This window comes from Lucilia cuprina, chromosome 4, assembly GCF_022045245.1.
Source record: "Lucilia cuprina isolate Lc7/37 chromosome 4, ASM2204524v1, whole genome shotgun sequence".
NCBI classification, from domain to species: Eukaryota; Metazoa; Arthropoda; class Insecta; order Diptera; family Calliphoridae; genus Lucilia; species Lucilia cuprina.
The window spans coordinates 18,126,414-18,138,652 of record NC_060952.1 but is presented as its reverse complement, the minus strand read 5'-3'; the positions used below and the strand labels follow the sequence as shown (position 1 = coordinate 18,138,652).

The window sequence follows — 12,239 nt, the reverse complement described above, 5'->3', positions numbered from 1 at the left end:
CACAATAATTAAATTTTGCGAAGTATATCATTCACTTAAAAAGAAAACAAATTTAAATTTCTTCTTTGGAACAAAAAACCACAATCACTTTAAATCTAAACTTTATTATAAAGGGATATGAATTTATTTGAATGTTGAAAACTTGTTCGCATTTATTTATGTGTAAAGCGTGTATTATGTAAATTTCATTTCGGTTAAAACAAATCGTTGAATATTTACATACATATACTTTTTTATCTTACATTTTATTACATTTTCAACTCAGATAAAAACTAAACAAACTAAGGAAAACGAAACGAAAAAGGCTGGATGTAAAATGTTATAACTGAATTGCAAATAACAAAAAAATATACGAAAAGAAAATTGAATTTTACTGCAGGAATGGTGAACAAAAAAAAAAAAATAATAATAAATTTATTGACATTTTTCTTCAAGCAACAAAAAATGACATCTGAGAAAAACAGATCCCATAAGGCCCCAAATAAATGTATGTATGTGTATTTTTTGTTTATATAATTTTAATATTATTTATAATACTGATACATATAATGTTATATTATATTATATTTTAGTTTTTGTTTTCTTGCCTTTAAGAATTAATCATTTTGTTATTCGATAACATTTCACAAACAGAAGTTGTTAAAAGTAAAATCTAAATAAAATAAAAAAAAAACATCATCAATTTTTATTAATTAATATAACGCATACGTAAACTGATATAAAGTATACGCCTTGTTGTGATTTGTTCTAGATTTTCTTTCTTTGTTTATAGTGCAGTAAATATCTTTAATAACACTAATAAAATCAAATATCAATACATAGTTACAAGTTAAGGTTTTCTTTTTATCAGTTTACCCTATAATTATTTGCTCCACTTTACTATGTTCAAAAATACTTAACCAAACTTATTGGTTTTCGATTTCTTTTTTGTTATCATAAATAAAAATCAATCATGCGTCTTAGTTGACCAATTGATTAATGTCTTTTTGCCACAAAAAGCTACAAAAAATCCAAAATAAATCTGCTTAAATAACCTTGATGTCTCAAGCGAATTTTTATCGTTCCTTCAATACAATTTTACTAACATTTTTATAATGTTCCTATAAAAATTATTTTGTGAATTGTATTGTTATAATAAAAATACATGAAAATTATGACATGTAATATATGTATTTTATTACATAATAATATTTTATTATTTAATAATACGTATAATACGAAACATTATTATTGTGTTAATTTCATGCGCTGCTGCTCTGTCCTGGCATAAATAAATCCATTGAGCATAAACATTGCAAACACGCGTCAGTTTCATTGTAATAGTAAAATTGAAATATAGTTTCCGCTTTAAAATAACTGAATACTAGACACTGGACTATATACTAGACTATAGACTTGACTCTAGACTAGACAATAGACTAGACTATAAACTAGACTGTAGACTAGACTAAAGACCAGATTATAGACCAGACTAGACTATAGGCTAAACTAAACCAGAATATAGACCAGGCTATATATATATAATATATATATATATATATATATATATATATATATATATATATATAATATATAATATATATATATAATATAATATATATTATATATATATAATATATATATATATATATATATATATAATATAATCAATCATTTTAATGTATATTATAGTAAAAATTGTATTAGTTTTTTTTGCATTTCTTGCTCAAGTTTAAACCACCTTTTTTGGGCGCTTAAACTAACAAACAAAATCAACTAATTAAGTAATCAAAAACTACTTTTGAGGATTAATTTTTATTTAATGCCTAATCCTTCATCTAAAGATTGGCCCAAAAAGGTCAAAGAATTAAAATTTGACTGAAAAAAACGTCAGTTTGGCAACAGTGTTCATCATCTAACTTTTTGTTGCTATTTTCCTTGCCTTTCCGAAAAAAATCCCCTAAAATAAGTAATGGTTACAATATTAATTGCTTTTAAATCACTCATTCATCTTACATAAACATTGTTAACTTACATTCACATTTAGTAATCTAAAACTAAAATAATATTTACCATTTTTTTCTTCTTTCTATTATTATACTTTCAACCATAAAGTTTAGCTAAGTAAATCTTCCCATAGGGGGAAAAATCTATTAATAGTTTTTCAACACTGTTATATAAAGCGAAACTTTAGAAATACTATACACATATGTATGTAGATAGGTTATAGTTTTTATTTTCAATACCCCACTCTCATTCATTCATACATCCATCTTAATACCTTTACAAATTGTATTAATAATCAATTACCCAAGACGATGTTTGTTTGTAGTCACGCATGTTACACTACCCTAGGATTCATTTTTTTAATAAATACATATATTTTTTGCTGTTCTTACGTCATATATAAATAATGTTGTCAATGGCAAACAAAAAAAAAAAAACATTGTTATTATAGTTTGTTGCTGCTGGTTTTAGCTTTTGCCAATAAATGACAAATAAAATAAAATTAGCCAAAGAAAAATAACAACAAAATAGACCAGTAGTTAAAAAAATATAGCTTAGACATTATTTTTTTATATATGAAGTTATACAGTAAATATTTGTAAGAATCGAGATAAATATTATTCTAACATGACTAGTAGACTAGTAGAACAAGGTCAATGATAAATATGTAATAAATAGCAAAAAATAATAGCAATCATATAATAGTATATTAAGCCGAATCCTGCATGTCATTTTCCTTTTAAAACTATAGATATTTTGAATTATATATGTTTATTATGCACGCACATGGAAAACGTTATTGTCTTTAGTTGAAATTGAAATTTGCCATAAATAAGTCAAGTTCATGAACAATTATTTTAATAAACAAACTATAAGTTGTAAGTGTGTTTGGATATTTTTGAATTGAACAAACATTTTGATAGACAATTATGCAATTTATGAAAAATAATTATTAAAATTGAACGAAAAGAATTTTCAAAAAATCTTGTCTAAATAAATATTTTTTAAAAGTTTCTTTAAAAGAGGATTTTATTGATATCTTTCTATGAATGTAGAATTTATCGATAATTTATTAACTATTTCTAGAGGATTTACTGTTAATGGAAATATATTTGATATTTTTACCTTAAATAAGAAAATTTACCTAAAATTTTTAATCAATTGGAAAGTTTTTCAAAATTTTTTTTTCCAACAAAAGTTTTCTTCAAATAGAAAATTAATTTAAATCATAAAGAATTTTCTTTTAATTAAAAAATTCTATATAATTTTCTTAAATAGCAAATTTATTGAAAGTTTTCTTGTAACAGAAATTATTATTGAACGTTTACAATTTAAACATAAACATATTTATAACAAATAATAATTTAAAAAAAATATATAGAAAATTTTCTTTAATAAATAGAGAATTAAAAATAAAATAAATTCTAACAAATATTCGGTGTTTGGTGTAGAGCGATGGATACCAAGATTTACCCCTCTTAATTGTAATAATGCACACATATTAGCATGTCTTGCAGTCACTGGCGGTTTAAATTCCTCCCCTCACAATGCTAAATATAACTCCTCTTGATGTGTAAGATATATGACAATCCTCTTGATGTATATGACTGAAGCCATCATGCAAAAGATAGGCTGCTCCAATCATAGGGCTAGAAACGGATTACATACTATCTTCACTGAATTTTAAAAGGTCATTTAAGACCTGAATATAGACAAGAGATGATGATTGGGTCGCGAACACTCTCCTATGGGACGATCTATACCAGTGGCTTAAACAAAGAAAGGTGCACGGCATCGGGAATCTTCTCCGAAAAACTAAGTCATTTGCTGTCTCAGCTACTACTTGACACCTGCATGGTCTATTATGCAGAGATATATGACATCGATACAGCCGCCAGAAGAATATATATACTTGGGTTGCCTTGCTTTAATCCAATTGTATTAAATCATTGGCACAACTAACACAACATTACATTGAATTGATATGGGTTCCAGGACGACAGGGTCGTCCCTAGACCTCACCCTTGAGCAAAAATATATTTACTCTGTAGTGATCCTATCAAAATTTGATAAAATATCACCACTTGTAGAATATCGAGCCTGCTCTGACCCACTCTGACCACAGATACTTAGAACTGGGACTCTCTTGTCTTTAAGTAAGAACTCAATTAGGTTTCTAATTGCTAGAATTACAGAATTACCGGGAAACCATTCCCTCAACATAAGGGAATGACAATTCCTTTGGGCCACAAGGTCTACAAATAAACTCGCTAACAACCTAACCTAAAACAATCGCTTAATAAAAAAGTTATTTTTTAATATGATCGATTAGAAAATTTCTTTAAAAAAATGAAGTTTATTTTTAATTTATCAAAATTTTTTTTAAGTTTTATTGTAAATATTTAAAAAAAAACGTTATATTTATAAAGTTTCACTTTGTAGAAAAAATTAATGGAACATTTTAATTTATTCAAATTCTTTTTTTAACATAATTTAGAAAAAAAAAATTGGAAATAAAATTTAGAAATAAAATATAAAAAAATTTTATTTAAAATTTCAAATTTTTTTCTTTTATTGAAAATTTATAAAAAAACACTTAGCTATTTCATTTACAATGTCAAAAAATATCGATTTAAGATAAATTTTTTCAAGAAATATTTTTAAGAGGAAATTTTATCGAATATTTAGTTAAAAAATTACTTTAAAATGTTTTTTTGATTGCAAATTCGATTGTTTGCTTTGTATTTGGTAGATCTGAAGGCTCTGCGAAAACTAACCAGATCATACCGAATGTACCAATACGACTGATTAGTTTGAAATGATTATTGGTCAAAAAACCTACAGAATTTAAATTTAAATATTTGTATATTATTCCATATTATTAACATTCGGTTCTAAGAAAAATTCAAGGCTGTCTAGATAATCAGACTTTACACAAATCTACTACTAACTAAATAATACCATTTGTTCTTTAATTAATATTTAATTGTGTTACAAACTTAATGACGTAAATAGTCCTCAAATACTAAATCTAAAGTTGAGGGTGAAACCTCCTCAACAGAAAGAAAAAATTGTGCAACAATTAAAAAAAATGCCTAGGTTTTGTGTTAAATGTAATTACTACATATTGTATTCACGTAGCAGTACATGTGTTAAAAATTTGCTATAAATTGTTATTGTTGCTTAGGTTGCTCTTTTTTTCGTTTGGCTAATTGTTAAGGTTTTTTTGGTCCCGTACTTTTATTTGCAATTATTTGTGGCTTTTGTCATAAATGTTAATGAAATTTTCTTGCAGACAATTAAAACTAATTTGTCGGTAATTTTGTACATACTAATAAGTAAATAATGTTTAGCAAATTAAATTGTGATTATATTTCCTATGACTATAATATGTGTGTAATAAAATGTTATTTAGTTAAACTGCTGCCAATAGTAATTTAATGAAATTCATATTTAATACTAGATTATGTCTGCAACAAAAGTTACATTGTAATTATTATTGTCTGCATTACTGAGAAGTGATTAAAATTTTACTAGAGTATAAGTATGGATACATGTTTCTTTTAGGAATTATTTAACTGTATATTAACTAAATATCGAAAATTAAAGGTATTGACTAGTTTCTTGTAAATGTAATTATCACTAAACTTCTCTTGAAAATAAAATCAATTACAAATACCTTCCTTTGTATTTAATATTATGTACTGTTTAAAGCCTTTTCAAATCATTTATTTAGCGAATTACTTATTTTGAACATTTCCCTTTTAAAATCTTTATTTTTAAAACAAATATTTACTCCAATATGTCTAACAAATACCAATGCATATTTTCTTCCTTTTTTGCGTATATTTGTTAACATTAGCTTATTTTCCAAATAAATGGTTATTGTATATAAAATTTATGTAAATATATTCCGCTTAGTATTCAAATCATTTTCCCAGTCCCCTAAAGAGCATACAAAACATTGTAACAATTACGTTTTAAGAATATTTTCGTTTTCTTCACAAAGAAAAAAATTTAAATCTTTTGTTTAAAAGTATAATCTGTCAATTATGTACTTAATTTCATGAGAAAATGTTTGTAAGTTCATTTATACTAATTATTTACTGAAATTCAAATAACCAGAAAAATTCTTTGGATTTTACCAGTAATTTTATTACGAAAGCAAACGTACATTAGGTGGAATCAAAAAAGTTTTTTTTTTAATTTATGTCAGGAATGACCATTAAAAGAGAGTCTCTATCTATCTATCTATCTATCTATCTATCTATCTATCTATCTATCTATCTATCTATCTATCTATCTATCTATCTATCTATCTATCTATCTATCTATCTATCTATCTATCTATCTATCTATCTATCTATCTATCTATCTATCTATCTATCTATCTATCTATCTATCTATCTATCTATCTATCCATTCACAACTTCTTAGTGTTCAGTTGTTTGCAGTATATCACATCTATTTCATCCTTATTCAAACAATCAATATCATTTTTATTTCGAATAATAAATTCAATACTGGATTTTTATACTAAATTGACATATTTATACCTACATTTCTGAGAAAATTGCCCGAGTAAAAAAAAAAACAAAAAAATAAAAAACAACAACAACCATTAAGATTTAAATAATCTATAAAAATACTGAAAAACAATCAAATTGATACTGAAATCAGTTTGGCAAGTGTACACATTCAGTGAAGCCAGCACCGACACTATTACCACCACTACTAACAAAAAAAGTATCGAAAATAATAAAAATAAAAAAACTTACAACAAAATACTGAAATGATGCTAAGTATCCACTTGAAAAACGGTAACGATTTCCAAGAGTCCTACTGAGTTCTCTACTGCTGATAAGGCAATTGAAATTCAAAATATTTACAACGAATAACGATTAAAATCAGTTGATACAAACAAATAAAAAAAAGAATGAACATTTAAAATAAAAAATAAATGAAATAAAATAAAATTACTACAGCCACGTTCGTCTTCACGAAAAAAAAGCAAAAAGGGCTGGTAATTTTACAAAAAGATTGTTCGTTAAATATTGAAACACTAAAGTAGGCAATAAACTCTATAGATTATTAGAGGAAATTTAATTTCCAGCAAACTGTAATGGTGTGTACATAAAAACCAAAAAAAGGATTTCTATTAACCCTTTAAGTAATATTTAATAAACAAACCATTAAATGTTAAATATTTATCAAAATAGGGTATGAGTATTTGTTTTAAAATACTCAAATTACCGAGTATTTAGTACACAAACACACACACTATAATTTTGAAATATGTATGTATATTCTATACAATTGTGTAAATATTAATTTAAATTATACTATTTACATGTAGTATAGCTTAAGGCTTTTACTTTTATCAAAATTTATAGTTGACTTTATGGCGAGAAATGAGCAAAAATTTTAAGCAAAGCATATTTATCGGATTAAAAAGAGCAATTAAAGATGGTTGCTTGGTGATAAAATGTCAGAGTTTAAATTGAAAATATTATTAGTATTAATGAAATTGTATGCAGAATTTATTAAATACTTAGAATTAAAAGTTATTGGTAAGAGAAGTAAATTTACCATAAAAATTGTTTTTAATTAATTTATAGGGAAATTTATAAAAAAAATTAAACCGTAAAATCGTTAAATTTTTTTATAAATTAGTACATTTCATAAAAAATTAAATGCAAAACTTTTTGAAAATTTTTATACAGAAAAAAATTTAATTTATGAAAAACTTGCAATTAACAGATGCTGTAACTAACTGCAACATACCCCCCACTGAAAACTTTATGAATACTTTTTAAACAACAATTTTCTTTCTTTTCATTTAAATTTCTAAAAAAAATATTCCTAAAATAAATTTTTAAAACTACCTATAATTGGCAATTTTTAATACGGATATAATTATATATGTCCTTGTTATAGACATTCTTAATTTATATATTTTTTTTACATCCTTTCTTATTTTTCTCATTTTGCAAGTTCATCTAAATTAAGTTTAAAACTACATTTATGCCAAGATTCTTCTTATTTTTTTATATTTATTTTATATATTTTTCCAAACCAATAAAAACCTAAACAAACATAATGTTATGAAAAGCTGCTGCGCTGCTACCAGCCATTCATTTACACTGCTAAACCAAAACCTCAATACTCATTCGGTAAATCTTACTGATTACTCTCTCTTTAACCCTCTATCTCTCCCCCAATTCCCTCTAATACGTTTTGTTTTATATTTTCCAAGATTTTATAGAAAATAACGGAAGCAAACAAAATATTTTAACACACTCTCACTTGCATACATGTATACACGTAAATACCAACACATCAAGAATTTAAAGAGTGTATTGTTATAACAGTGTTGGTTAATGATTGTCATTTTTACTGTTTTCTCACATTAAGTATACGTGTAGGAGCACATTTTGAGGGTAAGAGTTGTTATTATACCCTACACCACTTTAGTGGGGAGGGTATATTGGGTTTGTGCTGACGCACAATAATATTGGTCTTAAACCTACCTTAAAGTATACGAATCGGCTCAGAATAATTTTCTGAGCCGATTTAGCTATGTCCTTCCGTTCATGTAAACCTTGTAATCAAACTACAGGCCGCAATTTTGAAGATAATTGAATGAAATTTAGTACATGATCTTCTATTGTCCCAGGGACGTCCATTATTTCACCAAGCCCCCATACAACTGTACCCCCGAATATGGCTTGTAAACATTGTAATCAAACTACAAGCCGCAATTTTGGAGATAATTCAATGAAATTTGGCACATAATCGTTTATGGTACCGTAGACGAAGCCTATTGAAAATAGTTAACATCGGTCCATTATTTCACCTAGGCCCCATAGAACTGAACCCGCCAAATAGTGCTTTTAAGTTCATAATTATGTTTTATATACTCGTATCTCGAAAACAACCAAGTTCTACACTAGTCTTAATGACCTCGATGAACTTTATAATTATAGGGCCTCATTTGACCCTAGCCCCTGAAAAGCAACCGTCAATTTGTGGATAATAACACAGTTTTATTAAACAGTAAATGGCTTTAGTATATATGAGGTTCAATTCAACATAAATTCTTCATTATGAAAACTAAATCACATTTTATTCGTATACAGGTGTAGGGTATTATATGGTCGCCCTCGCCCGACTATACTTTTGTTTTGTTTGGGTACTTAGTACTAACTATTAAGCTGTGTTCACACCTATCAAATATTTGAAGAAAAGGAGGTAACTACTAATTTTTGTATATGTGTCTTTTTTTGATCTCATAAACATATTTTTAGTTAATTCAAAAAATTTAGAAACAAATGATGAAGACGTTTTAAAGTAATAACTTTAAATATTTATATATTAAGGGGATTCATGAAACACGTGTGCAAACTTGCACATTTGCACAAATGGTATTATTTAGAAGTAAAAATTTAGTTTAAAATTATTAGTTCAATTAGGCGATCAAATGCATCAGTGTTGTGGAAGTAAAATCTCATACAATTTGTGACAAATTCAATGTAAAGTCGAAATGCACAGATTGCACAGTTTGCGAGGCTTTTGAACGTTTATATGAAAACCCTTATTACGTTTGTGTAAATAAATATTTATTTACTTTCGTAAAATATTTGATAGGTGTGAACGTACCTTAAGTCTTTTACTTTAATACTGCCCTAACTCAAAAATTATAGTTACGAGAAAAACGGCTTTAATTTGAATTTCTTTAACAACATTTAAACATATCAGACCTTTAGATACAAATTAAATACACAAAAAAAAAAAAATAATAAAAATATTAACCGGGAAAGGCGGATATTAGAAAAAATTGACTAATTATTACACTCTATGGACTATTATCATAACCTACGGAGGTTAAGATAATAATAATACTGCCGGTTAAAAAATGTTTGTTTGAAAACTGTCAATTTGTCGTTAGATATAATCAGACATAGAGGAAATAGTGGTAAAGTAACAAACGATATGTACATACATAAGTGTGTATTCTGCTTGTTTCTATAGTAATATTTATTAGAATGTTGATTTTTGGCGAATTTATGACTTAATACTAATTCATCGATATAACAAACATTTTAAAATGACGTCTTTACTTTTTATACCCTACACCACTATAGTGGGGTGTAGTGTCCATGTAAACTTTGTGCGCACGCTACAGGTCGCAATTTTTAAGATAATTTGATGAAATTTTCAAGGACGAACGCTATTGGAAATGGTTGAAATCGGTCCATTATTTCTCCTAGCCCCCATACAACCGTACGCCCCGAATCGGCCCTTTAGGCTCACAATTACGTAAAATGTTTTTTAATGTCAACAAAAATTTGCAAAAATTAGTTTTATAGAACAATAAATAGAATAAGTTATTACAAAACCCATTATATGAGCCTTGGCTAAAAATATTTCTACTTTGCTTATTTTTCACATGTGTTAATTTCAATTAATGTTCGATTTCTTTTAAATAGAAATTTATATAATTAGTCATAAAATCTTAGAATTTCAAGAAAGTATTTAATAACACAGGCCAACGATGAAGAAACTTTTTACCAATCCTAGAAAAAAATGTCGCTAATTCCAGGGTTATTTTATATTTATATGTAAATAAAAAAGTCGTATCACCCACCAATGTTACACATTTTCACATTTTAGTCATTCTGACAGTATATAAAATGGCCGTCTCTGCCTCAAGATTTAAACTTTAACATATAGAAATGCATTCTTGAAATATTTAACGTGATAGAAACACGTTTTTGGCATTTAAAGTTTATCTTTATTAAATTAATCAGTAAATAATTGAATTATATATGCAATTATCGTTATAGTATATGAAACACAAAATTTTAAAAGTAATTACAAATTCTTCCGATCATTAGGGACACTAAACACTTAAAAACCTTTAAAAAATACAAAAAAAAATTCTGCAAATATTCTAATAAAACCATTAAATATTAACGTATGGACTTAAATGTGAGATTTTTTATTATCATTATATAGCGCTGATCATATATGAGTCATACGGCAGTTTCAAAACTCCAGTTCAAAACTTTTAACAAAAAAAATTTTAAATTTTAAGAAAAACTCCATGTGACTTTTTTACATTTTAGCGGTGCTTGCGATTTTAATATTGAGTTTGAAAAACATATAATAGGAAATATACATCTAAAATTTTAGTAAAATCGAATATTGTCAAACTATAACTTTAGATGCAAGATCAAAAGAACAACAGCTGACATTTAAATATTGCGAACTTCCGTAATAGCATGTTAGCGTATTTTTCTTAGATCTTCAAGGAGTGTAATATTTTAAATTTTGCCTGATAAAATTAATAGTTTTTTGTAGATTCAAAAAAGAACTCAATCAACAATCGAAAACACTTTAGTTCCTTATGGCAAGTTAAGGATTATATATACTAGTCTATGGGCTATATTATTGACTAATCGATAAACTAGTCTATTGACCAAACGATGGAATAGTTTATTGGCTAATCGATATACTTAGTTGATATCTTTTTAACAAACTTTTTTGTGGAAAAGTTCTAAATTCAAAAGTTAATTAACAACCGTACTCAACTCAATATCATTTTGGGATTAATTTTATATATCACATTTTTAAATCAATAAAATTTTGAACCTTGATTGTGCATTTGAATTTAAATCAGACAGAAATTTCTCAAAATAAGTAAATCCTAAGATCACTTTGATTCAAAGCTAGGTTTTCAATTGACTAGACTATTGACTATGGAATAGTTTATTGACTAATTTATTGATTGTTTATAAACTACTCTATTTTTAAATTGCTAAAATAGTAGACTAGTCTATGTCGTGAAATTTCCATCCCTGATTCACTGCTTGCCTAAAAACAATATTATCTCCCAGCCTTGACTTCCTTTAACCTTTTTTATATTTAATATTTTTTTTAGTATTTACAGCAGGACAAACTGTTTCTTCTTCTTCTCTTTTTGAAGAATGGGTGTAAGTGTCAAACGAAGTTTACATGTACATATGTATGTATGTATTTGTATCTGTGAGAGCATGTATTTTTCTTGTATTTTCTTCAAAAATCCATCCGTGTTTATATAACAATGTGTTGTAAAGTAGCACGTGCTTGCTCTTGCTGACTGTGTGTAGCAGAAACAAATTCCAAATAAAATGTTACTATTAAGTATTTTTGTGCCACATTTTGTTGTTGTACGTTTATAAATTTGTTTAAATATACATACTATGTATACG

At 26.3% G+C, this 12,239-nt stretch overlaps 1 protein-coding gene across 2 annotated transcripts in view; it reads right to left on the bottom strand.

The window, feature by feature from the left end:
- The window catches only part of LOC111676115 (flocculation protein FLO11), a 78,004-nt gene that overhangs the window by 63,505 nt on the left and 2,260 nt on the right, over nucleotides 1-12,239 (bottom strand). The gene's annotated exons all lie outside the window — the stretch shown is intronic.